General features: G+C 45.0%; 1 long non-coding RNA gene across 1 annotated transcript; it reads left to right on the top strand.

Moving 5' to 3' along the window:
* The first annotated feature begins 6,484 nt into the window (after positions 1–6,484).
* Positions 6,485–25,136, top strand: LOC128404949 (uncharacterized). The gene is made up of 3 exons (XR_008328203.1): positions 6,485–6,715; positions 6,910–6,936; positions 24,970–25,136. It is a non-coding gene; the product is annotated as an uncharacterized LOC128404949 (long non-coding RNA).
* Positions 25,137–26,553: the final 1,417 nt, after the last annotated feature.

The raw sequence follows: 26,553 nt of genomic DNA, 5'->3' as shown, positions 1-26,553 counted from the left end.
GGATCCAGCAGACAGGAACAGTTTGCTTTTACATTGCCAGTATATAACAAATTGCAATCCACCCAGTGATATCAGTGGATTGTTCTGCCACAACAGCATGTGGAACTCCCCTACACTTTGCCAAAATTTTGTGAATGAAGCATTGAAACCTTTCCGCATGCGCCACCTAGAGGTGCTGAACACAAGCTGCATCTGGCAGTATTTGCTACACCATTGTTGCCAACAGGAAATTTATATGCTCAGATGGACAAGAAGAAGACTATCTGCATTATAGAATGGTTACATTTACCTCATACCCCTTTGAAGAACATTTATTCAGCAAATGAATCCACATCAGACAATTGTTATCAAAGGACGTTCACGTGCTATAACTTTGAGCAGTTTTGATGTTGCATCAATTTAGATGCCATTTTCACAGACTGAACAGCAGCATTCATTGATCACAAATGCTGCCATGCAAATTGTTTTGGCTGATTTTATAGGTCATCATTTTTAATCCTCCAAAGGATGACCGTTTGACATTTCTGACACAAGTCACTTATGATTTGACAAACCCCTTGTCTCTCACACTTCTCCCCTCTGCATTAATCCTCTTCACAGATGGAACAAGAAGTATGGGGGTGGTGATGTGGGAGGAGGGAGGAAAATGGGAAAGTTTATTTACCTCTTCACAGTCTTCTGCCCAGCGAGCAGAGCTAGCAGCTGTGATTCTTGCCTTTCAATCCTTTCCTACTCATTCTTTCAATCTTATTGTGGATACTCAGTATGTATATCGCTTTTTGCTATTTTACCAATATCTTATATAACTCCTTCCTTGGATTCTGACTTGTTTTCCTTGTTTCTTGCCCTGTAGGCCTTACTTCAGCACAGAGAGTTCCTTATTATGTTGCACATCTTCGCTCCCACACATCACACCCAGGGTATTTAGCAGAGGGAAATTCAAGAGCAGATTCAGCTCTGAAGAACATTTCTGCCTTCTCTCTTTTCTGATCCTATACTATGTTATAACAACCTTCATCTCCCTGCAAAAGCATTGGCTAAGCAGTTTTCTATTCCTTTGGCCCAGCATATATTTCTAAAACATTTTCGGAATTTTGTATGTTGTGGAATGTGAAATTAACTCATGGTATACACTTTAACTCCATAGGGCAAGCGATAGTGGAAAGAGCGCACCTGATGTTCAAAACACTATTGCTAAAACAGCTTGGCGGCCGAAACATCCAACAGCACTCATTCCTTCAGCTGTTCACCAAGTTCTTTTTGTGTTTAACCATCCTTATATCCAAATACTAGGACCCATACTCCCGCGGAATTGCATTTTAGGAAGGAGGAGGCACTCCCTTGCCCCTTGGTGGTGTACAGACGCTTGCCTGATCCCGCATGGCATCGACCTGTCCCGCTGATCACGTGGGGACGAGGGTACGCGGCAGTGGACATCGAGGACAAGCCTTTATGGGTTTCAACTGCAGAAGTGCTTCCTAACCATTTGCCTTGCCATCCTTTGCTGCACCATTATACAAGGAAGAGAAGCAGACGACACGGTCCAGTTGAAACCACCATATTTCACCTTATTGGCTGGCAAGCAGCAGTTGCCTGAATCCTACACTGGCTGGCAGTATTCACGGCTCAGCCACTCTCGAACTATAAGAACAGTGTTGTTGAATAAGACTTTTAAGGGTGAAAATTATCATAAGATATGGAGGAATAATATTTTTGTACAAGTTATGATTAAGTTTACTAGTTTATTGCATGCTTCTAAATGTTGGGTATGTATGCCTGCCCCCAGTTATTTTCAAATTAAAGAGGGAAAGAATCATGGGGCATATATCCAAACTGTCAATATACATTGAAATTCATGTTTAATAGCTCTTGTTGTCTTACAGGAACATACAGTGACCAATCTCAGTGCTATAGAAGCGATACCAGTGCATGGCTAATAAACTAGAAAGGAAGCCTACCATGCAGCATGGAATCAGAATTCTTACATTCTTAGCTTCCTGATGGAAGTTGGCTTCGACATTTATTGATTATAGTGATTATTATAGTAGTTATTTGCATTATTTTGTGTTGCTATATACAATGTATTCATTCTTTAATTTCTGTATGTACTGCATGGTTCTCCAGTCCACGGCCCGCTTCCGGTGTCAAAAGAGTCGCTTCTCGCGCTCGACAAAGCCATTGGTACTGATATATATGATTATGCTTAAAATATAAAGAAAGAGGGCATGTGGGAGCCAGGGTGGGAGCCAGAAAGCCCTGGCCGAGGTTTGTAGTGCCACCTGGTGTCTTGCTGACCCAGTGACCAGCATGTCTGTGCCTTACAATGTATTAGGATTGTATTGACCTTAAAAGGAGTTGTGTTTCCTCTGGGCAGTGTTGACCCTATATGGTGTGGGTGGGTTTAAGCTTGGCCAGATGAGGTAACATGAGACACTGGCAAGCAGCCATGCGGCTGGAGAGAACAAAGGGTAATAAAAACGGACTGGAGAGGAGAAGATGTCTGAAAGAGCTGCTCCATCAGTCCAAGGAAATAAGCTAGCTCTCTGCGTCTTTATTTTATGCTGAAAAGCGCCATTTGTAACGGCTGGCCCGACACTCTCTTTTTGCAAACAAACGAACACATACACTTTTACTTGTTCTCAGAGATGTGGATGGAAGGGAAACGGAAAACCCAGAAACCAGGACAGCTTCTGTAATTCCAAGACTGTCCCTGGAAAACAGGGTATGTAATAGTTTCTCTTTGGCCACTTGGTTTAACCGCTTTGGAAACCACTTTGAAGTGATTTACCATCAAGTGGTGTATTAATTATAAGTGTGCCTATGTGAATAGACAGACAAACACTGCAAGAGAAAAAGGTGAAAGCAGTGGGGTCAGGTGGCAATGAAATGGGGAAGAAGAAGAAAAGCTCAGTGACCATTCCATAGTAGTAGTAACTGGTAACAACAGCTAATGTTGTGAACGCCCCACTATCTAACCTTTTGAGATCCTTGAGTGAAATGTAAATGGAGTTGTAGGTTGTGCAACCATCAGGCAGCATGGCCATGCTCAGCCCCTTCAAAAAGCTAAAAAGGGATTTTCTGAAACATATGTAACAAAACATACTTGTGGTGTCAGGGGTGTCCCAGCCCATTTTGCCGCCTGAGGTAAAATGGAAAGGTGCCACCTCCGCCCCTGCTTCTGTCGAAGCCTTGTTTACCGGGGTCCCGCCACAGCAAGATTTGCAAGACGTCTGTGAGATCTCACCAGAGGCTGCCATGTGACCCTGGCGGTGGTGGCAGGAGTGGCAACTGCAGGCAACTGCTCAGCCCCATGGAATTCAACAGCCCAAGACGACTGCTTCACTCTGCCTGATGGTTGGACCGGCCCTGTGTGGTGTTCGTCCTTGTAACTAACTTGCACAGGTTTGCATATTAAGAGAGGCTTAAACATTATGCAGGTTATTTGTATAATTTGTAAGATACCAGGTAAGGTGCAAGGGGGGTGAGGAAGGGGTGGAATGTTGGGGTGTGCCGTGTGCTGATTGGCTGAAGGTGTGGAAGGTGGTTAGAACAGGTGTGTGAGGGGAAGAGCAGAGTGGAAGGTGAAGGAGTAAGGGATAGTGCATGGTAAGATTAAGATGTGCTTTAGGAATAGAGTTATCAGCAATGCTTTGAAATCCAAAGTATGCAAGCACTGCTACTGAAAACAAATGATTTGTTATATGTTACTAAAATAATATTTGATCATTCAGCCTATGCCCTGTATTTGACCAAGCTATCAAGCGTGTGGCAAAGTCAGAGACTTTAGTACTGAAGGGTGGCCGTGGAATGCTAGTACTTAGAAGATTGGTTAGAAACCCAAAAGGGACTGGTGACCTGAAATATAGTACTCTCTTGCTCCTAAGTGGTGGTCTTGGGCAGGGGAGGGTCTGGCACCACTCACAGTGGGACACCGTATTTAGTTTAGATCACCCCTTCTGGCCTCAGAAAAAGGAAAGCAGAAAGAGATTACTTCCCAAGGAGCTGGATCTTATAGCTTCGGATATAGGTAGACAATACTCATTTCACACTGGTTGGGTTGCAGAAGGCAGGGAGCCTGGCAAAGCCACTAACTGCCTCCTTATCTCCCTCACAACCATTAGCCACATTCAAGGCTCAAACCTTGGATTCACCCATGATGTGGATGGAGCTGGGAGTGAAAGGGAGCACAACAGCCACTTCACATTACCAATCAGATGTGGTCACATGTGGATGGCTTGAGTTTGGAGGCTCAACAAGGCACAGATTTGACCTTGCTGTAGTCTTGGTGATATCCTGTTGTGATCCTGAGGTGCAACTGGGATCTCTGTTGGGCTCAGAATGATCCAATGTGCTGGGGGGGGGCTGCCTTCTCAGCTGTGAAGAAATAGTTCAGTTTTCTAAGCCAAAATGCTTGCCTGTCTGCGTAGTGCATGTGTTGCACTCAATTACAGCTCTAGGTGTTTTCAAATGTCACTTGCTATGGCATGCTGGCTCTCAAATACTGCAAAATGTTGGATTCCACTGCATTATCTCTGGAAACAATGGTACTGAGCCAAAAGTTCTCTGCAAATATTGAAGGTAAATTTTCTCTGGATGGGCAAACATTTGGATGGGGATTATGTGGCAAATGTTCTGCCCATCCAGAGAAAATTTACCTTCAACATTTGCAGATAATATAATGTGTCCCAGCTCCTGTTTACATTGTCATCATCTGCTATCCTTTGCCAAGCTTCTCCTTTTTGATCACATATTCTATACACTGTATAATCTGTGCACTGTGCTTCACTGAATCAGTCATAAATTAAGGTATTGTGTTGACATAGGTATCATTTCTAATGGTATTTTTCTGCTAAAAATATCTGAAGGGCACTAGCTCACGGAAAGTTGCTTGCAGATAATTGGAAGTCACAAACAATCTGCAGTTGAGTCTGGATCCAGCTCTTCATCCTCCTTCCCCCTCCTTGTTGTTTTCATTTTTGATGGACCTTCATCTTGTAGTCATGAACGTATGAAGCACCATTCCAGCATGCTGGAAGAGTTGATGAAACTACCGTTTCATCCTGAATAGATTAGCAAACAGAAGACACCTCACTGGCAGAAATAAACTAGAAAGCATGTGATGATGGTTGCCATGTGCCACAGACTATGTGCTAGGGATTCAATTATGTATGCTTAATTGTTGGTTTGATATGCAGATGACACAACCTTGATGGCAGAAAGTGAGGAGGAATTAAAGAACCTTTTAATGAGGGTGAAAGCTCCACATCAAAAAAACGAAGATCATGGCAACTGGTCCCATCACCTCCTGGCAAATAGAAGGGGAAGAAATGGAGGCAGTGACAGATTTTACTTTCTTGGGCTCCATGATCACTGCAGATGGTGACAGCAGTCATGAAATTAAAAGACGCCTGCTTCTTGGGAGAAAAGCAATGACAAACCTAGACAGCATCTTAAAAAGTAGAGACATCACCTTGCCAACAAAGGTCCGTATAGTAAAAGCTATGGTTTTCCCAGTAGTGATGTATGGAAGTGAGAGCTGGACCATAAAGAAGGCTGATCACCGAAGAATTGATGCTTTTGAATTATGGTGCTGGAGGAGACTCTTGAGAGTCCCATGGATTGCAAGAAGATCAAACATATCCATTCTTAACGAAATCAGCCCTGAGTGCTCACTGGAAGGACAGATCGTGAAGCTGAGGCTCCAATACTTTGGCCACCTCATGAGAAGAGAAGACTCCCTGGAAAAGACCCTGATGTTGGGAAAGATGGAGGGCACAAGGAGAAGGGGACGACAGAGGATGAGATGGTTGGATGGTGTTCTTGAAGCTACCAGCATGAGTTTGAGCAAACTGCGGGAGGCAGTGGAGGACAGAATTGCCTGGCGTGCTCTGGTCCATGGGGTCACGAAGAGTCGGACATGACTAAACGACTGACCAACAACAACAATTGTTGGTTTAAAACTGCTGTTCTCTTTTAGTCTCCTCTTCATCAAGTCTAACAGTAGTGGTGCAAAGGAACATGATACATACCGTCCAACAATTAAGGAGGGTAGAAGAACCATAAATGAGATGAAAGTGACAAATTTTGAGGAAGGGAATAAGGCACAAGTTGACGGTGGAAAGAAGAATGGGAGAAGAAATTACAGAACATGCGTAAAAACAACTTTGAAAAGCATGTGGTGGTAGGAAGGGAAAAAGGAAAGGCCTTCTCCACTTCGATCCTCAAATTCTGCTATGTCAGGTGGAAGGCCACATTCCCAGCTGGCAGTCTGTGAAGGAGTTTGAGCACTTTCACAAACACTTGGGTTGCTGTTGGCTCTAGTTTATCTAAGGCTCCCTCCTTGGAAGCGAGGCGGAGATTGAATCCAGTGGCAGTTAAAAACCAAGACTTAATCCTAAGAAAGGGCACATAGCCCATGGCACATTGCACAGAGCATCACATGCTGTCTTGTTTATTTGCACCAGGGGGTGTTTTCACAGACAAAGGTTGCTTACTAGCTAATCCGTTCAAGGCTCCAAAACCGCATCAGCTCAGCCAACACATTTGATTGGAAGGTTGTGCCTTTATAAGAAAGAGAAGTTGGATCCAGGTGAACCGTCAGTTTGTGACGTCCCTCCAAGAATCTTGAGAATCTTCCTCTCCTCTTCGGTGATCATCATGAAATTCTGGGTCCTCCTTTTGGTTGTTTGGGTTGCTTTTGCCATGGTGTCCGCACGTAAGTAGTTGACACTCATTTATCCTTTTTACTGATGGAAGGATTAGGAAAACGTATTTAATAGGAGAAATTGGCTCCCAATTCTGATGAATTTTCCTGAGGTTTAAGTAAACAGGGCAGTAGAATAACTTCAGCCAACCTAGGCTGCCAATGACTGGAAGGAGGTCTCACGCTTTCCTAATTTCTCCCTCTAGGACCATATGAATGTGAACACGGGACTGGTGAGTATCTTGGCATTCAAAATGGGAACCACTGTTGATCAGCAAAACTGTTTGCCTCCGTTTCCTACCCTTCCCTACGAACATAAGCTGAACGGGCTGGATCAGACCAACGTCTCATCCAGTCCAGCAACCTGTTCCCACAGTTGCCGCTGTATGCCCCTGGGAAGCCTACAATATCCTAGGAGCGCAGCAGTAATCTGTCCACCTGCAGTTGCATTTAACTCGTAGCAGATGATAGATTTGTCCTCCATGAATTTATCTAATCCTCTATTAGAACCACCCAAGTAGGTGACCATCACTGATTTGACCCTCCTAACTTTGCTTTTCCACCTTTGCCCATCCCGTGATTTTTGGTTGTTTCATCTTTTGAAATCAAATTTGACTGTGTTGGATTTTTTTGGCAATTGGCCATTAACATGTATGTTTAGTTTAATAGCACTGTGGGCACTGCTCCCTCCTGGCTTGACAACACATCTTCCACCAGGTCCTGAATGTCCAGAATTGCCACCCTTCTGGTCACTTCCATGACCAACTCTTCTAGGGTACAATCATTTAGACTTTCTAGAAATACCCTCTTTGATGTGCAAGACCTTCCTTTAAGTAAACTAACAAGGCAGGCTTGCTGTGACAGTGCAGAGCTGCTAAGGGCACAGGACATCCATGGAGTCTGTGTCCCTGAAAGGAACTAACAATCCTGTCTTCAACTCTCATTCCAGATCCTATACCTTCAGACCTTGATTCTCTCGAAGACTTTGTGAATCAAGACCGTCTAGGCGGTCTCATAGAACTTGTCGTCTTAGACGCTAGTAGGATCTGGATGTCAACAATAACACATTTGTATGCTGCATGATGATACCAATAAAGTAGACATTTTAGTTGCAACAACTTTGTGTGGGAAATGCGTGCCTTTATTCTTTCATCCTTCATGTACCATATGCAAAATATGAATGTGGCTCCATGTCAGAACACTCCAACCAACACAAGTGTCAGGAATCATCATGCTATTAGATCTTGAAGGATCAGCTCCAGTCAGTAAGGAACACATTTTGAACTACATTTCCATGTTTAATTATTTAATAACGCATTTCTAATCCCCACCTTCACAGATGTACATCAAAGCAGTAGTAGCACCTGATCTCTTTTTCTGACTGGGCCCGTGCCATTCAGCATATTTCCCTAGTTGCACACAAGCCTCCCTAGAGTCGTACGAATACGTTTGCTCAGCCAAAGTGGGTGCTGCCTTTTCACATTTTGATTGTGTGTGCAAACCTCGTCCACTAAAAACATGGGACTCATTTCACCATATTTTTCCAGGTGTGGCACAGTGGTGAAAAATAATGTGTCTCTTCTTTACATGCATAACCATACTCAACCCTTCTGAGGTACCATTTCTGGAATATTCCCTAAAGCCTCACCATATGCTGTTTCTGGTCCTGTTTATTATTAAAACCAAGCACTTAGATTGATTAGATGAGAATCAAATTTGGTTAGTTCAGGGGTCTGCAACCCGCGGCTCCGGAGCCGCATGTGGCTCTTTTACACCTTTGCCGCGGCTCCGGGGCGGATACTAGCGAGGGGAGGAGGCGCATTGTGCGCCCTGACACTCCCCACTGTGGTGGTCGCTGTACTGGCTGTGACATCACATCGGGGCGGTGCGTGCGTAAGTCACGCACCGTCCCCACGTCACCTTCCCGCCCGCTGTCAGATCGGACATTAAGGTATGAAACAATATATGCAGTGTTATATTTGTTTTAAATGTCGCAATGGTTTTGCGGCTCCCAGTTTTTTCTTCTTCGGAAACGGATCCAAGTGGCTCTTTCTGTCTTAAAGGTTGCAGACCCCTGGGTTAGATGATACAGCAACTGAAGTCTAATGGAGTAATTGGGTCTCAAACTCAGTGTCTTTATCCTCAATGCAGCCCAACCTAAATACACGGTGACTTGTTTAAGGCATTAAAAAGAAATAGATTTAGCCAGAGGAAAACTGAAGGGTGGAGTGTGTTTAGCGGGAAAGCTAAATGGCGCCATTGTCTTTCAGTCTCCTCCTCGTTGTCCAGTGGTAGTGGTGCAGAGGCATATGATAGAACCCAGTGCCCGAGTGCCGTGGGGAGGCTGACTAAGTGAGGCCACAAAAATGCCTACCCCCTGACATCAGGTGCCAGCAGGGAAGGAGGGAGCTGTCTGGCCTTAGAGACACCTGTGTGTGTGTGTGTGTGTGTGTGTGTGTCATTCTCTGCCTGGGTATCACAGCCAGCTCAGGGAGGGAAGGGTGAGGGAGCAAATCACTCCATGGGCTCACAATGCCTTGCCTGCTGACATCATGGGACATTCAGGGAGAAGGCCAGAGACTATGAAATGAATGAAACTTAAGTTTCAGGGCCCCTAATCACAGAAGAGTGGGACGCGGGTGGCGCTGAGGGTAAAACCTCAGCGCCTAGGGCTTGCCGATTGCATGGTCAGGGGTTCGAATCCCCGCGGCGGGCTGAGTTCCCGTCTTCGGTCCCAGCTCCTGCCCACCTAGCAGTTCGAAAGCACCCCTTAAAGTGCAAGTAGATAAATAGCTACCGCTTTCTAGCGGGAAGGTAAACAGCGTTTCCGTGTGCTGCGCTGGTGCTGGCTCGCCAGAGCAGCTTTGTCACGCTGGCCACATGACCCGGAAGTGGGTCCGGACAGCGCTGGCCCCCGGGCTCTTAAGTGAGATGGGCGCACAACCCTAGAGTCGGACACGACTGGCCCGTACGGGCAGGGGTACCTTTACCTTTACCTAATCACAGAAGAACCTTTGGTCCACATTGCTTAATTTTTTGGGTATACTAGACCCAATCTGAGTCACACAACTCAAAAACTAAAAGACATACATTTTTCGGCTCCCAGTTCCGGTCTGCCTTAGCGGAGGCAGCTCCCACGACAGCGGGAGATCGTTGGCAAAGGAAAAACAAGAATGATTGAGGGTAATTATCCCTGCAAGTTCCCCCCAGGGACAGAGGGGAATGGACTTCACTCGCAGTTCATATCAGTACCTGGCTCTCGCTCCAGAATGGAAAGCAGGAAGCAGGGAGGTGCTGAGTGCAAAAGTACTTACCCTGCTGAAAACCCTCCTACGCCGCCATTAATAAGCAGAGGTTCTCCTGCTAAATAGAGCTTAATTCGGACTAATGTACTGGTGTGTGCTAGAAGAGATGAGATAATAAACTGCGGAACAGAACCAGCTGCAAGGTCGTTAAGGTCAGAACCTGAGAGAAAACTTCATTCGGTGCAAAAGACAGTGTGGGGGAAGGGAACCCGCAGCTTCTTTATATGAAGTTTCTTCCTCTGTATTTATGATTCGGCAAACCTCCCTTGAATGTTAATTCGAATTATATATGTACAAGTAAGGAGGAATGAAACTGGATTATAGATATGGAATACAACATTAAATGGAACTGTGTGCGTAAAAAAAAAAGGGAAAAGGTAGCGAAGCTCTATTTTGCAAAAGGTTTATGATGGAAACTTAGAGCTGACTAGGGACTTCCGGTCGGCGCCAGCGACTAATGGCGGGTTCCCTCTGAGCTCCGGAGGGAACCGGCTCCGCGAAGCTTGGGTCTGGCCGCTGCGGCGAAGCGGAGACCCGAAGAAATCACAGGCGGTGAAGCCTGTGAGCTTGGAGACTCGTCGGGCTCCATTTGCGCCCCCCCGACTGCAAAGGAGCCTTTTTAAAGGCTTCTGAACGGAGCGGGGGTGAGCGGCGCGGAGCTGAGAGTCTACCCTCTTCGCGGGGTGAAGCCGCAAGCCATGGTCGGAGAGCGCCAATTCCTTTCTGGACAATTGGGACTAAAAGCAACTACCCGTGAGTAGGAGCAAGAAATTAAAATTAAAGAAAAAGCGATTTAATTAGGTACCGAAACGGGAGAAGTATAAACAGGAAGTCTGCTTCTCCCGGCTTGTAGATAGAGCAAAGCAAAGAGATTGTAAAGCTGTAACTCTGAAAGACGTCTTTTAAAGATCTCAAATTCACCACCAAAAAAGAAGTATCCCCCTCCTGTTTGCAGGGGTGGAGGGGAGAATTTTGAGCATTAACTACCTGCAAGGATAGAGAAAAGTAAAGTTTTATCTGCTGCCTCTAAAACCTGGGAACGGACTGTGTTTGACAGCTGTCAAAGTGTTAAGGGTAAAGAATATTGATACTCTGTGTAAGGATACAATTGCTTTCAGAACGGATTTGGACTAAAAAGTAACTTTTGACTGAAACTGTGTTCTTTTAAGGAACAAAGGGGATCTATAAGGACTATATTTGTTGCAATTGAAGTTGGAAGTGTGTCCCCCTAGAGGAGATTATGTTGTAGCAAGTACCAAGCCACTAAACAACTGAGCCTGGAAAATTCCTTCTCATAACAAAGTGACTAGGCGTGAGACTGACCTTGGACTGTTTATGGAAGTGCTATGGCAGATGAGAAGGGGAAGATAGAGCAGATGCAGGAAAAGACTCTCAGGTCTGGTAGACAATACAAAACAGATATCGCTCAGCAGAGAAGGGCCTCAACATCCGGAGCAGTAAGTTCAGTAGGAGCTGCGGCTTCGCAACTAAAGCCAAAGGCTATGTCATCACAAGACCTACTGGCCCAGGCACTCAGTAAAATTAATGCATCTCTGGAAAATCTAGCTAAACAGGTTGCAGAGACAAATAAACAGGTGGCGGAGACAAACAAACAAGTAGCTGAGGCCTCAGTAAAAATTGATTTGAACACTACAAGTATAAATGAACTGGGAAAGAAAGTTAATTCCAACACACAGACCATTGAAAAATTACTGGAGAAATCAGCCTCGTCTCGGAAGTTAGCTGAGGAAGCTAAGGAGATTGCAACTGCTGCCCAGGAGAAGATACCACCGGTATATAAGAAACTTGAGGACCATGATCTGACATTGTCTATGATCGAATTGCAAGGGAAAGAGAGGAATTTAAGACTCAGGGCAGTACCGGAAAGGGAGAAAGACAACTTGGAGGACTACCTTACAAAGGAATTTACAGACTTTTGGCAAAAAGACCTGGGGAAGGAAGAATTTAAGATAGTGAGTGCATTCAGGATTGGTAGAAGACAAAGAAAGAACAGAGCAAGGGACTGTCTGATTACTTTAAGAACAAAAGAAGAAAGAGACAAAATTTTGAATCTACAATATCAAAGAGCCTTGGAAATTGAAGATTCTTTTGTGGAGATCTTCAAGGACATACCTAAACTTATACTGGATGTTAGGGCCCACTACAGAGATCTTGTGGGCCTGTTGAGAAGAAAGAGAATTCTTTTTAGATGGGAATTCCCCCAAGGCCTATCTTTCAAATTCAAAGGAAGAAAAATAAGAATAAGGACAGTGAATGATAAAGACAAATTTTTGAACGACCACGAGGAGGACCTACAGAAAGAAGCGGAAGCTGGAGAGGAGCCAACTGCAACAGAAAAAGGGATTGGGCACTGTCAGGGAACTGCCATCTGAGACGCAGGAGGTGAAAGGGCTCACGGAGGGTGAGAGAGACCATTCAGCTGAGGAGGGGACCAGCAGGGGGAGAAGTGGAGTTCCAAGGGAAAGTGTGTCGGAGGGAGGGCTCAGAGACACTTCAAGCGAAAACAGTGGGGAGGTTTCAGGACCTCCTGTAGGGACACCCACTCCTCGCCGGAAACTGTCACGCCGAGAGTCCAGAAGACGCGTTTCCGTTAAGGAGCTTTTATGCTGGAAGAAGTTCCGTAAACGCCCACTGTCCGATTCAACGAGCGACTGATGGAGCCATGCTTAAGGCGCTCCGTCACAGACAGAGGTTTGTGGACTTAGCCAAACTCTGAGGGACTAGGATTTTACGCACAAGCAGCTCACCATCCCATCACAGCAATCGGACAGTCCCTGAAAGCAGCTTGTGCAGAGAGGCATCATGAGCAACCCAGCCGGAGCCGGGGGAGCAGGAGGAGCTGGAGAGGGTCCAAGCCTGGAAGAAAGGTACAGGGTGTTGGAAGTCCAGCTAGCACTGCAAACGGCGAGGCTAGAAGAAAGGAGGGCGCAGGATGCAGAAAAGGCAAAGGGCGCTACACTAGCAAGAAAGATGCCAGGATTGGTGCAGAAGTTTGGGGGGGACCCCAGGAACTACCAAGCCTTTAGGACAGAGATGCAGTATGCTCTCGAACTGCAGTTTAACGACTTTCCCGACGAGGCATCGCGAGTGGCGTTTGTGATTGGCCATCTCGAAGGGGGGGCGAGAGACTGGGTTAGACCCCTGATGGCAGGGAATAGTGAAATGCTGAAGGACACGAGGAAGTTTTTTCGCGCCATGGATTTGATGTTTTCCAGCGAGATTGAACAGGGACTGGTGCGCAGACAATTGATGGCTTGCAAACAGGGGAGCCGATCGGTTCGTGAGTACTGGACTGAGTTTACAATGTTGATACATAAATTGGGATGGGACCTATCGGCGGAACCCATTCAAATGCTCTTTGAAGAAGGGCTTTCTTCGGCGGTGAAAGACGAACTTTCCCGGGCGCCCAGGGCGGAGTCTATGGACCAGCTGACCAAATCAGCGCTGACCATTGGAGCGCGCCAGGAGGCAAGAGCCTTGGAGAAGCGGGAGGGGAAAGGAGAGCGTTGGAGGGATTTCCGCATTCCAGAGATTCCAGAGCCAAGTTTCCCGCCAGGAGAGCCGATGGAAGTTGGAACAGCGCGCGCGCGCGCAGTTTCAAATCCCAGTGAAGGGAGGAAGAAGGAGGGAAAGAGCGCCAAGAAATGTTATCTCTGCCAGCAGCCAGGTCACTTTGCCAGAGTCTGCCCGCAAAGAAAGGAATGGCAAGGGATGGCAGGAGCTGTTGGGGGGAAGGAGGAGGGAGTCCAGGAGCCAGTAAAAGCCAACGCCTGGCTGCCACCGTCAGGGCACTGCAGCCAGGCCAAGGAGCAGTAAAAGTGCCCACTCCGGAACCTCCAAGACCAGCCCTAGTAATAGAGGTGTTGCTAGAGCTGGCAAACGGATACCCACTAAAGACAAAGGCGCTGTTGGACTCAGGCAGCTCCTGTAATTTTATGAGTAAGGAGTTTGCAGCTGAACACCAGATACAGACACCCCCTTTAAGCAACCCCCTGCAGGTGACCACGATCGATGGGAGGGAGCTGTTGGGAGGAGAAGTTAGCCTACAGACCGTCCCAATGGTTATGAGGGTGGCCAGGCACACCGAAAGGATAGCGTTCAATGTGGCCACCCTGGGAGGGGCTCCCGTCATTTTGGGAATGAGCTGGCTAGCGTTGCATGACCCGCTAGTGGGCTGGCATCAGAGAGTGGTCTCCTTTGGGTCAGCACATTGCCTGGAACACTGCAGAGAGGGAAAGGTGGCAGAAGGGGCAAAAGCCTTTCTAGCAGGGACGGAAGTGGCGGACAAAGGGAAGGTGCCCAAACAATACGCTGACCTAAGCAAGGTCTTCAGCGAAAGGGAAGCAGATAAACTACCACCGCATAGAGACTTTGACTGCCAAATTAACCTGGTCCCTGGGGCCCAGCTCCCCGTGGGCAAGCTGTACGCCATGTCAGACAGGGAAATGCAGGAGTTAAGGGAGTTTATTGATAAAAACCTGAAGAGGGGCTTCATCAGAGAGTCCAGAGCGGTGGGGGGGAGCCCAGTGTTTTTTGTGGACAAAAAAAACACGGTTAAACCCAGGCTTGTAGTGGACTACCGGCGGCTAAATGCCGTGTCAGAACCAGTGACTTTCCCCATGCCCAGGATTGATGACATTTTGACCAGGGTGAGGAAGGGAAAGATATTCACGAAACTGGACCTGAGAGGGGCATACAACCTGATACGAATAAAGAAAGGGGATGAATGGAAAACCACCATGTTCACGCCTTTGGGGGCTTTTGAATATCTCGTTATGCCATTCGGATTGCAATCAGGCTCCGCCTGTTTTCAATCGCTCATGAACCATGTCCTGGGACCTTTGCTCTACAAGAATTGCGTGGCCTTCCTCGATGACGTGCTGATATATTCAGAGAATGAGGAGCAGCATGTAAAGGATGTCAGGGAAGTGCTGAGCCAGCTACAAGCAAACCAGCTGTGGGTGAAATTGGAGAAGTGTCAGTTTCACACCAAGGAGGTGGAATTCCTGGGGTACCGCTTATCAGACAAGGGATTAGCCATGGATCCAGGCAAGGTCCAGGCGGTGCTGGAATGGAAGACACCGAAAACGAAAAAGGATGTGCAAAGGTTCTTAGGGTTTGGGAACTTTTACCGTAAATTCATCAAGAACTTTGCCCACTTAACGGCTCCCATCACGGACTGTCTAAGCAGCAAGAAGAAATTCGTTTGGACGGCGGAGGCGGAGCAAGCATTTGAGGAATTGAAAAGGGCATTCGCTTCGGAAGAACAGCTCCTGCATGTGGATTTACAAAAACCCATGAGAGTGGAAACTGATGCCTCAGACCGGGCGGTGGGGGCGGTGCTGCTTCAGCCAGGGAGCAATAAGTCGGAATGGAGACCGTGTGCCTTCTTTTCGCGTAAGCTGAACAAATCCGAGAGGAACTACACCGTATATGACCGAGAACTACTCGCCATTCACGAAGCGTTCCGGAGATGGAGACATTTACTAATTGGCGCACAGCATAAGGTGCAAGTGTGTACGGACCACAAGAATTTGGAGTATTGGAGAATGGCACGAGTGCTCAACCAACGACAAGTGAGATGGGCCCAGGAGTTCTCCAAATTCCATTTTGAAATCTGCTATGTGCCAGGTCCAGAAAACATCAGAGCGGACGCTCTCTCTCGCAAACCTGAATATTTGGAGGGGGAGGGAGCGCCTGAAGAGAGACATATTATCCCAGAGGACCACTGGGTGTGTGGGGCGGCCTGGGTGGGGCAAAGAGAACTGGTAGAGGGAACGGTAAATGATGAATACGCCCAGGATAAGCTCAGAGGTTTAAGGAGAGAGGGAGAAAACCCCGGAGGTTTTGAAGAAAGAAACGGGGCATTGTATTACAAAGGGGCACTATATATACCCGAAGGGGAATTGAGGGGGAGAGTACTCAAACAGCTGCACGACAATCCCACAGCGGGGCATTTTGGGCAACACAAGACCATGTGGTTGGTGACCAGGGAGTTTTGGTGGCCCAAGGTGAGGGAGGATGTACGGGAGTATGTGAGAAGGTGTGACCAATGCCAGAGAGCCAAAGGAGAAAGGCGGGCACCAGCGGGGTTATTAGAACCGTTACCCACACCAGAACGACCGTGGGAGGCGGTATCGATAGATTTTATGACTGATCTGCCTAAATCCCAGGGGAAAACCACCATACTAGTCGTAGTAGACCTGTTAACTAAGATGGGTCACTTTGTAGCTTGCTCACATGCAGTCACGGCGGAAGAGACAGCGAAATTGTTTGTAGAACATATTTTTAGGCTGCATGGCGCCCCCTTGAGGGTGGTCTCCGACAGAGGGAAACAGTTCACGTCCAGATTCTGGAGGAAACTTATGAGCTTGTTGCACGTAGAGGTCAACTTTTCGACTGCCAGGCACCCTGAGACCAATGGGCAGGCGGAGAGGGCAAACAGTATCCTTCAACAATACCTGAGGTGTTATGTCAATGACAGAGAGAACGATTGGGTCGAAAAGTTGGCGCTAGCGGAATTTGCTTACAATAATGCAGAGAATGTGTCCACCGGGATGAGCCCCTTTTTGGCTAATTATGGGTGTCACCCCAGGGCGTTTCCAGGGGGAGGAGGGGAGAGATGGAGTGTCCCGGCCGCTGAACATTTTGTAGAAGAAATGGAAGCGATCCATCGTCAACTCCAACTCAACTTAGAAAGGGCCAAAGAAGAATATAAGAGGCAGGCAGACAAGAGCAGAAGGGAAGGTGAAACCATTAGGGTGGGGAGTCAGGTCTGGCTATCAACCCAAGGGTTGCCGTTCAAGGGGGGTTGCAAGAAATTGAGACCCAAAAGATTGGGACCATTTGAGGTCATCCAACAGGTCAACCCAGTGGCTTTCAGACTCCGGTTACCGAACCACATGAAACTGCACCCAGTATTCCACAGGTCATTACTGTCACCATATAGGGGGGAAGGTGAAGGGGTATCCACATGGGGGCCAGCCATAGAAGAAAGGGAAAGCAGCAACCATGTGGCAGAAATCATCGACTCCAGGTGGAAGGGTAATCAGGTGGAGTATTTGGTCGCGTGGGAAGGGGAACCGGAGTCGGAAAACACCTGGGTGACGGCAGAGGAGGTCCGTGACGAGATCTTGATCGAAACGTTCCACCAAAGGTTCCCCAGGAAACCTCAGCCAGTAGCGAGGTTCCGGAGGGAGTACTTTGGCACCACCGACGATGAGGAGGAACTGGAAGGATTCAGGGAATCGGAGTTGGAAGGAGGAACAGACTCCGATGAGGAGGAGTACTTGGAAACCGGAAACAGCAAGAGGTGGAGGGAAGTGTTCGAAACTTCGGAAGATGAGGGAGGTTCCTTCAGGGGTTTTGCTCCCTCACCTCCCGCAGAGGAGGGGAGGGAAGGGGGTGAAGGGGGCCCTGGAGGGGAGGTGGATGTCAGGGAACTGCCATCTGAGACGCAGGAGGTGAAAGGGCTCACGAAGGGTGAGAGAGACCATTCAGCTGAGGAGGGGACCAGCAGGGGGAGAAGTGGAGTTCCAAGGGAAAGTGTGTCGGAGGGAGGGCTCAGAGACACTTCAAGCGAAAACAGTGGGGAGGTTTCAGGACCTCCTGTAGGGACACCCACTCCTCGCCGGAAACTGTCACGCCGAGAGTCCAGAAGACGCGTTTCCGTTAAGGAGCTTTTATGCTGGAAGAAGTTCCATAAATGCCCACTGTCCGATTCAACGAGCGACTGATGGAGCCATGCTTAAGGCGCTCCGTCACAGACAGAGGTTTGTGGACTTAGCCAAACTCTGAGGGACTAGGATTTTACGCACAAGCAGCTCACCATCCCATCACAGGCACATAGCAAACTTATCATTTGGACTTCCTGAACCAGGGAAAGATACACCACCGACAGAAGAAGAACAACAACTTGGTGCAGTTGGAGGGAAGAGTAAGTAACTCATTATGGCTCTGCAACTTCTAAGTTGGAATTGTAATGGACTTAATTCCCCTCGAAAGAGGAAAAGTGTTTTTCACATATTAAGAAAAGAACAATTGGACTTGATCTGTCTACAGGAAACACATGTAATGAGGCTACACAGGAAAATACTTATCAATAAGAGATTGGGACAATAATTTATTTCATCTGATAAGGTTAAAAAAAGAGGAGTGGTGATATATGCAAAGGAGAAACTTTCACCGAAACAAATCTTTAAGGATGAACAAGGAAGATATTTGGCTATTGAAATTCAACTTCAAGGAGAGAAATTTCTGATTGTAGGGGTGTATGCACCGAACGAGGGGAAATCTGAATTTTTTAAGAAGTTGCATGAGGTTCTTCTGGACTATATGGACTATAATATAATCTTGATGGGGGATATGAATGGAGTTTCTACAAATATGGACAAGGCACAAAGACAGGTAATCACCAAAGATGGTAGATTACCAAAGACTTTTTTTGAACTGACTGACAATATGGACTTGATTGACATTTGGAGAACTAAGAACCCCCTAGGGAGAGAGGGAACTTTCTTCTCTGAAGCTAAAATGACTTGGACTAGAATTGACCAAATCTGGATTACTAGAGGAATGGCACCAAAGATAAAGAAAGTGGAAATCTGCCCTAAAACTTGCTCAGACCATAATGCTGTAAAGATGGAGATGAAGCAAATAACACCCGGTTCCTTTAGATGGAGGATGAATGACACTCTATTTAGAGATGAAGAAGTATACAAAAAGGCCCAAAAAACTTTGAGAGATTATTTTGAAATAAACATGACTACTAATGTTGAAAAAAGAGTAATCTGGGATGCCAGTAAAGCCGTGATGAGAGGGTTCCTGATTCAACAGAATGCAATAAAGAAGAGAAGCCGAAATGAGAAAAAGGATAAAATACTGGAGAAAATAAAAGAAGGAGAGAAAAAACTGAGAGTAAAGCCAAAGTCACAGGAGATCTTGAAAGAAATAAAGTTATTTCAGGTACAATACATGGAATTGATGAATCAGGAAATAGAATGGAAAATTAAACAAATGAGACAGAAGACATTTGAATCAGCGAACAAATGTGGGAAACTACTAGCTTGGCAACTGAAAAAAAGACAAAAATTAAATACTATTACAAATCTAGAAGTAGAAGGAAAAGATATACATTAATCCAATTGAGATTAGAAACTGCTTCCAGAAGTATTTTAAACAATTATATGCACAAGGGCCACAGAACGAAATGGACATAGACCGATTTTTGAAGATAAATGGATTACAAAAAAATTCACAAGAATGTAAATTTATGTTGAACTGTAAGATAACTGACCAGGAGATAGAAGGTGCCATTCAAAATATGCAAGTAGGCAAGTCTCCAGGACCGGATGGGTTGACTTCCAGCTATTACAGATTTTTGAAAGAGTGGCTATTACAACCATTGAAGGAAGTCTGCAATGAAATCTTGGAAGGGAAGAGGGCAGCAGAATCGTGGAAAGAGGCCTATATTACACTAATACCAAAAACAGAGACTGAAAAGACTCAACTTAGGAACTACCGTCCCATATCCTTATTAAATGTGGATTACAAAATCTTTGCTGACATTTTGGCTAAGAGATTGAAAAAAGTATTGATTGAGGAGATTCATAAGGACCAAGCAGGCTTTCTTCCGGGAAGACATCTTTCTGATAACTTGAGGAATATAATTGACATTTTGGAAAAGCTAGAAGTGAACATAAATACTAAAGCAGTTTTGATATTCGTGGACGCGGAGAAAGCCTTTGACAATATTTCTTGGAGTTTTATGAAAAAGAACCTACAGGGTATGGGGGTAGGCCATGGTTTTGAGAATGGTATAGGTGCAATATATTCAGAACAAATGGCTAAACTAATTGTAAATAATGTGGTTACAGAACAATTTAAGATAGAAAAAGGGACACGACAGGGATGCCCAATTTCCCCTTTGCTCTTTATATCGGTCCTGGAGGTCTTGCTGAATATGATCAGAAGGGACCGGATGGTTAAAGGTATACAGGTCGGAGCTAAACAGTATAAATTGAGAGCATTTGCAGATGACCTAGTTTTGACACTACAGGAGCCAGAATCTAGTACCAAAAGAGTTTTAGAATTAATTCAAGAATTTGGTCAGGTTGCAGGGTTCAAATTGAACAAGTTAAAAACTAAGGTTCTTGAGAAAAACTTAACACCGATTGAAAGAGAGAAGTTTCAGAATGAAACAGGACTGACTGTGGTTAAGAAAGTGAAATACCTGGGGATTAATATGACAGCTAAAAATGGGAATTTGTTTAAAGATAATTATGAAAAATGTTGGGCTGAAGTGAAAAAATATTTAGAAATTTGGTCAAATTTGAAGCTTTCCTTGTTGGGTCGAATTGCAGCTATAAAGATGAATGTACTGCCTAGAATGTTGTTTTTGTTTCAAACACTGCAAATTTTGGACAAAATGGACTGTTTCAAGAAGTGGCAGAAAGACATTTCTAAGTTTGTCTGGCAGGGCAAGAAGCCTAGAATAAAATTTAAGATATTAACTTCCAGGTGGAAAGAGGTGGATTTGCCCTGCCAGACTTCAAACTTTATTATGAATCAGCAGCATTCTGCTGGTTGAAAGACTGGCTGCTTCTTGAGAATACAGACATTTTGGATCTAGAAGGTTTTAACAATGTATTTGGGTGGCATGCATATTTGTGATACGACAAGGTTAAAGCACATAAAGCTTTCAAAAACCATATTGTCAGGAGAGCACTGTTTAATGTTTGGATTAGATATAAGGATCTATTGGAAAATAAAACTCCAAGGTGGTTGTCACCAATGGAGGCTAAGGCTCAGAGAAAACTTAACATGGAGGCCAAATGGCCAAAATATTGGGAAATTTTGGAGCAAGAAGGGGACAGACTGAAATTGCAGAGTTTTGAGAAATTAAAAGATAAAGTGCGAGATTGGCTTCATTATTATCAGATAATGGAGGTTTACAATTCGGATAAGAAAGTTGGCTTCCAGGTGGAAAAATCTAAATTGGAAACAGAACTGTTAGAACCCAAAACTAAGACTTTGTCAAAAATGTATAACTTGCTGCTGAAATGGAACACTCAGGATGAGACGGTTAAATCTGTAATGATTAAGTGGGCACAAGACGTTGGACATAATATTATGTTTGCTGACTGGGAACAGTTGTGGACCACCAGGATTAAATTTACGGCATGTAATGCCTTAAGAGAGAATATTATGAAAATGATATATAGGTGGTACATGACCCCAGTCAAGCTTGCAAAAATCTATCATTTGCCCGATACTAAATGTTGGAAATGTAAGGAAACTGAAGGTACATTCTTTCACCTTTGGTGGACGTGCCCTAGGATTAAGGCTTTCTGGGAAATGATATATAATGAATTGAAAAAGGTATTTAAATATACCTTCTTGAAGAAACCAGAGGCCTTTCTCTTGGGCATGGCCGGCCAAGTGGTGCCAAAGAAGGACAGAACTTTCTTTATGTATGCTACTACAGCAGCAAGAATACTCATCGCAAAGTATTGGAAGACGCAAGATCTACCCACTCTGGAAGAATGGCAGATGAAACTGATTGACTGTATGGGATTGGCAGAAATGACTAGCAGAATCCGTGACCAGGGAGAAGAGTCGGCAGAAGAAGATTGGAAAAAAATTAAGGACTATTTACAGAAATATTGTAAAATTAAGGAATGTTGAATGATGTTGGATTGAAATTGAGTGGTTTCTAGCTGTAATGATATAAAGGAATATGGGGGGGAAAAGGTTTGGATAGAAAATAAGGCGATACTATAAGCTGTAATGCTTTAAGTTAAGGATTTGCTGAACAAATAATTTGAAATGGAATACAAGAAGGGGAGGTATGAGGAGGTCAGAGAAATATGTTATTGAAAAGTTGGTATTATGAACTATATGTTTTTTTAAAATCTTTTTGTTTGTTTTTTGTTTGTATAAAAAATTGAAAATCTTAATAAATATCTTATATAAAAAAAAGAAACTTAGAGCTGACTGTTTCCCATCCTTTATTACAGTGATACCTCGGGTTAAGTACTTAATTCGTTCCGGAGGTCCGTTCTTAACCTGAAACTGTTCTTAATCTGAAGCACCACTTTAGCTAATGGGGTCTCCCTCTGCTGCCGCTCTGCCGGAGCACAATTTCTGTTCTCATTCTGAAGCAAAGTTCTTAACCTGAGGTACTATTTCTGGGTTAGCGGAGTCTGTAACCTGAAGCATATGTGACCTGAAGTGTATGTAACCCGAGGTACCACTGTATTTACAAAGTGAAGTGAATAACGCTAAAAGGACTTGGAATCTAATTTATTTTTTTTATCTTCATTTATCTTCAGTCGGACGAAAGGATAAAATAAATCTGCGATCTTGCCAAGGAACTGATAAGGTTCATTGCTGAGCCATCTGCAGTTCAACAGACCACACTTCTTCCCAGGCTGAGAGGGAAAATGCTGAAAACAGGTTATTTATTGGAACAGGGTGATTTTTGCAGCTGTTCTTAAAGTTGTAAACAAGGAAGCAAGGGGCAGAGCAATGGATAAATTTCTGAAACTACAATGAGATATCTTTTTTGTTTTTCAGGGGGGGGGGAATCTATCCATAGTCTGTAGATACATATATTAAAAATTATCCATACTATACTGCACTGAAATGTTTCTTTGATTGTCGTCCTTGACTCCTCTCGCCACACTTGTCATCCTCTCCTGCCACACCAGTGTGATGTGCTACACCCTTTGAGAACCAGTGACCTGGAGTCTAGACCAGTGCTCCTCAAAGTGTTAGCTGGGCCAGGACCAAGCTGTTGGCTTTGGGTCACTTTCAGATGGGTCACAATGTCATAGCCTGCCCAGGGCTTCCTCACTTGCGTGCCCCAGCCCCCACCCATGCCATAGCCTTTGGACAGGGCCAATGCCACCACCAGCAACTCCTTTCATGTCGAGGTTCAGAAGAAGACAGAGGTTCAGAAGAAGAAGGAAAAAGAAGGTCTGAGAGCTAAAGGCCAGAGGGGGCCACCAGGTGGCGCGTTGGAAGATGGCCGACAATAACATCTCTCTGACCCATACGAGGTAATTCAGGGGCTGCTATGGGAAGTAGGCAGCCTTCCCTTCCCCCCAGGAGGTGGGGGGACCCTGTCTTGCCAGCGGTGTTCATAATGCACCCCCTGATCCGAGAGATGGGGGTGCCGAACACTTGGCACGAGCCCTCGGTGAAGTCAGCTCTTCCTGACGCCAATTCCAATTAGCGTGTGCTGGTTGCTTCAGCTCGGAATTATAATTGGAAACATATGATTGGAAATGAAGCTGAAACACATATATCAAGTAAAGCTCGACGATAAGGCTGCTGAGTAATGGATCTCTGTGACCGGGAGCAACGGATGGATAAGTAAATCTTTTGATGCGTCACCACTAAGAGACTGTATGTTTGGAACGAAGGGGGGGTGGAGGAAAAACCCTTTTTTTCCTTTTATATGATGTGATAAAATAACCCTCCACCCCAGAAAGAAACAAGATCGTCGCGTTTTTTAAGAATCATAAGCAGGATTTTAAGAACTGTGTGGGGATGGATTACAACAGGAGAGAAGATTTGAACGGTGAGAAAGTGGAATTTTTTTATGACGCAGTTAAAAAATGGCGTCTCGCCAAGACAGGCTTGCCGGAGAAAGAAGGACGGGGGAGGAGAATCAGGAATGTTGGAAAGAGAAGGAGTGTCGGAATTGAAAGATTGACCTGACAGAGCCCTCTGACATATTTGATTTATTTGGCTAGCCTGGAAAAATAAAGGACAGACCGAAGATTAACCTTGTTTATGGAAGCGTTAAACAGAGGCTGTCCTGGACTGATATAGCTTTTGAAGAGTACAAAACCCACACAGAGACGCCAGCTTTCAGTCTGCTTGTGAGAATCATCAGAGATCGCAAAGAAAGGAATATATGACTACAACAAGATGAGAAAGAAAGTAATAAAGGACTATCCGGATAGAACTGGATAGAACTGATTAATTAATGCAGTAAAATAAGTGATGTCTGGACTTATCCGGAATTTTGGACTCGTGCGGAGCTTGATATATGGGTACCCTCAAAAAATTTAAAATTTGGCTGTATAATTCGGAACCAATGTGATTTGAATAATGTGATGTGATTGGCCTGTTAATAATTTTTTTTTTTTTAAAAAAGGAGAGAGCTAAAGGCCAGAAGGGAATCTGAAAGCAAGATAATATTTATTAACCTTTGATATTAGTGATAAATAAACAGGGAATAGAAAGGAAGGGGATAAAAGAGGACAGCTGATCTAGGAGAAGAAAGGGATTGTAAAAGAACCAGAAATGAGATGAAAGAAAGAAAGTCTCCTCCAGTCCAGCAACCTGTTCCTACAGTTGCCGCTGTATGCCCCTGGGAAGCCTACAGTATCCTAGGAGCGCAGCAGTAATCTGCCCACCTGCAGTTGCATTTAACTCGTAGCAGATGATAGATTTGTCCTCCATGAATTTATCTAATCCTCTATTAGAACCACCCAAGTAGGTGACCATCACTGATTTGACCCTCCTAACTTTGCTTTTCCACCTTTGCCCATCCCGTGATTTTTGGTTGTTTCATCTTTTGAAATCAAATTTGACTGTGTTGGATTTTTTTGGCAATTGGCCATTAACATGTATGTTTAGTTTAATAGCACTGTGGGCATGGCTCCCTCCTGGCTTGACAACACATCTTCCGCCAGGTCCTGAATGTCCAGAATTGCCACCCTTCTGGTCACATCCATGACCAACTGCTCTAGGGTACAATCATTTAGACCTTCTAGAAATATCTTCTTTGATGTGCAAGACTTTCCTGTAAGTCAACTAAGTAGGCAGGCTTGCTGTGACAGCGCAGAGCTGCTAAGGGCACAGGACATCCATGGAGTCTGTGTCCCTGAAAGGAACTAACAATCCTGTCTTCAACTCTCATTCCAGATCCTATACCTGCAGAGCATGATCCTCTCCAAGACTCTGTGAATCAAGACCGTCTTCTAGGCGGTCTCTTAGGACTTTTTGGACGCTAGTAGGATCTGGATGTCAACAACAACACATTTGTATGCTGAATGATGATACCAATAAAGTAGACATTTTAGTTGCAACAACTTTGTGTGGGAAATGCGTGCCTTTATTCTTTCATCCTTCATGTACCATATGCAAAATATGAATGTGGCTCCATGTCAGAACACTCCAACCAACACAAGTGTCAGGAATCATCATGCTATTAGATCTTGAAGGATCAGCTCCAGTCAGTAAGGAACACATTTTGAACTCCATTTCCACGTTTAATTATTTAATAACGCATTTCTAATCCCCTTCACAGATGTACATCAAAGCAGTAGTAGCACCTGATCTCTTTTTCTGACTGGGCCCGTGCCATTCAGCATATTTCCCTAGTTGCACACAAGCTTCTCTAGAGTCGTACGAATACGATTGCTCAGCCAAAGTGGTTGAGAATCACTCCAAGTGGTTGGGAATCACTCCACTCACAATGCCTTGCCTGCTGACATCATGGGACATTCAGGGAGAAGGTCAGAGACTATGAAATGAATGAAACTTAAGTTTCAGGGTCCCTAATCACAGAAGCACCTTTGGTCCACATTGCTTAATTTTTTGGGTATACATGATCCAATCCGGGTTCCACAACTCGAAAACTAAAAGACATACATTTTTCGGCTCCCAGTTCCGGTCTGCCTTAGTCCGGAGGCAGCTCCGACGACAGCGGGAGATTGTTGGCGAAGGAAAAACAAGAATGATTGAGGGTAATTATCCTTGCAAGTTCCCCCCAGGGACAGAAGGGAATGGGCTTCACTCCCAGTTCATATCTGTACCTGGCTCTCGCTCCAGAATGGAAAGCGTGAGGCAGGGAGGTGCTGAGTGCAAAGGTACTTACCCTGCTGAAAACCCTCCTACGCCGCCATTAAGAAGCAGAGGTTCTTCTGCTAATTAGAGCTTAATTCGGACTAAAGTACAGGCACATGCTAGAAGAGATGAGATAATAAACTGCAGAACAGAACCAGCTGCAAGGTCTTTAATGTTTGAACCTGAGAGAAAACTTCACTCAGTGCGAAATACGGTGTGGGGGAGGGGAGCCTGCAGCTTCTTTATATGAAGTTTCTTCCTCTGTATTTATGATTTGGCAAACCTCCCTTGAACGTTAATTCAAATTATATATGTACAAGTAAGGAGGGATGAAAATGGATTATAGAGCTGGAATACAACATTAAATGGAACTGTGTTTGTAAAAAAGGGGGGGGAGGGAGCGAAGCTCTATTTTGTGAAAGGTTTACAATGGAAACTTAGAGCTGACCGTTTCCCATCCTTTATCATTTACGAAGTGAACTGAATAACACTAAAAAGACTTGGAATCTAATTTAATTGGAACTATAATTGCTCATTTATCTTCAGTCGGACGAAAGGATAAAATAAGTTTGCGATCTTGCCAAGGAACTGATAAGGTTCAGGTTATTTACTGGGACAGGGTGATTTTTGCAGCTGTTCTTAAAGTTGTAAACAAGGAAG

Source organism: Podarcis raffonei, chromosome 2, assembly GCF_027172205.1.
Source record: "Podarcis raffonei isolate rPodRaf1 chromosome 2, rPodRaf1.pri, whole genome shotgun sequence".
Lineage (NCBI taxonomy): Eukaryota > Metazoa > Chordata > Lepidosauria > Squamata > Lacertidae > Podarcis > Podarcis raffonei.
Note: the sequence above shows the minus strand (reverse complement) of the source record. Positions and strands in the feature narration are given on the sequence as shown.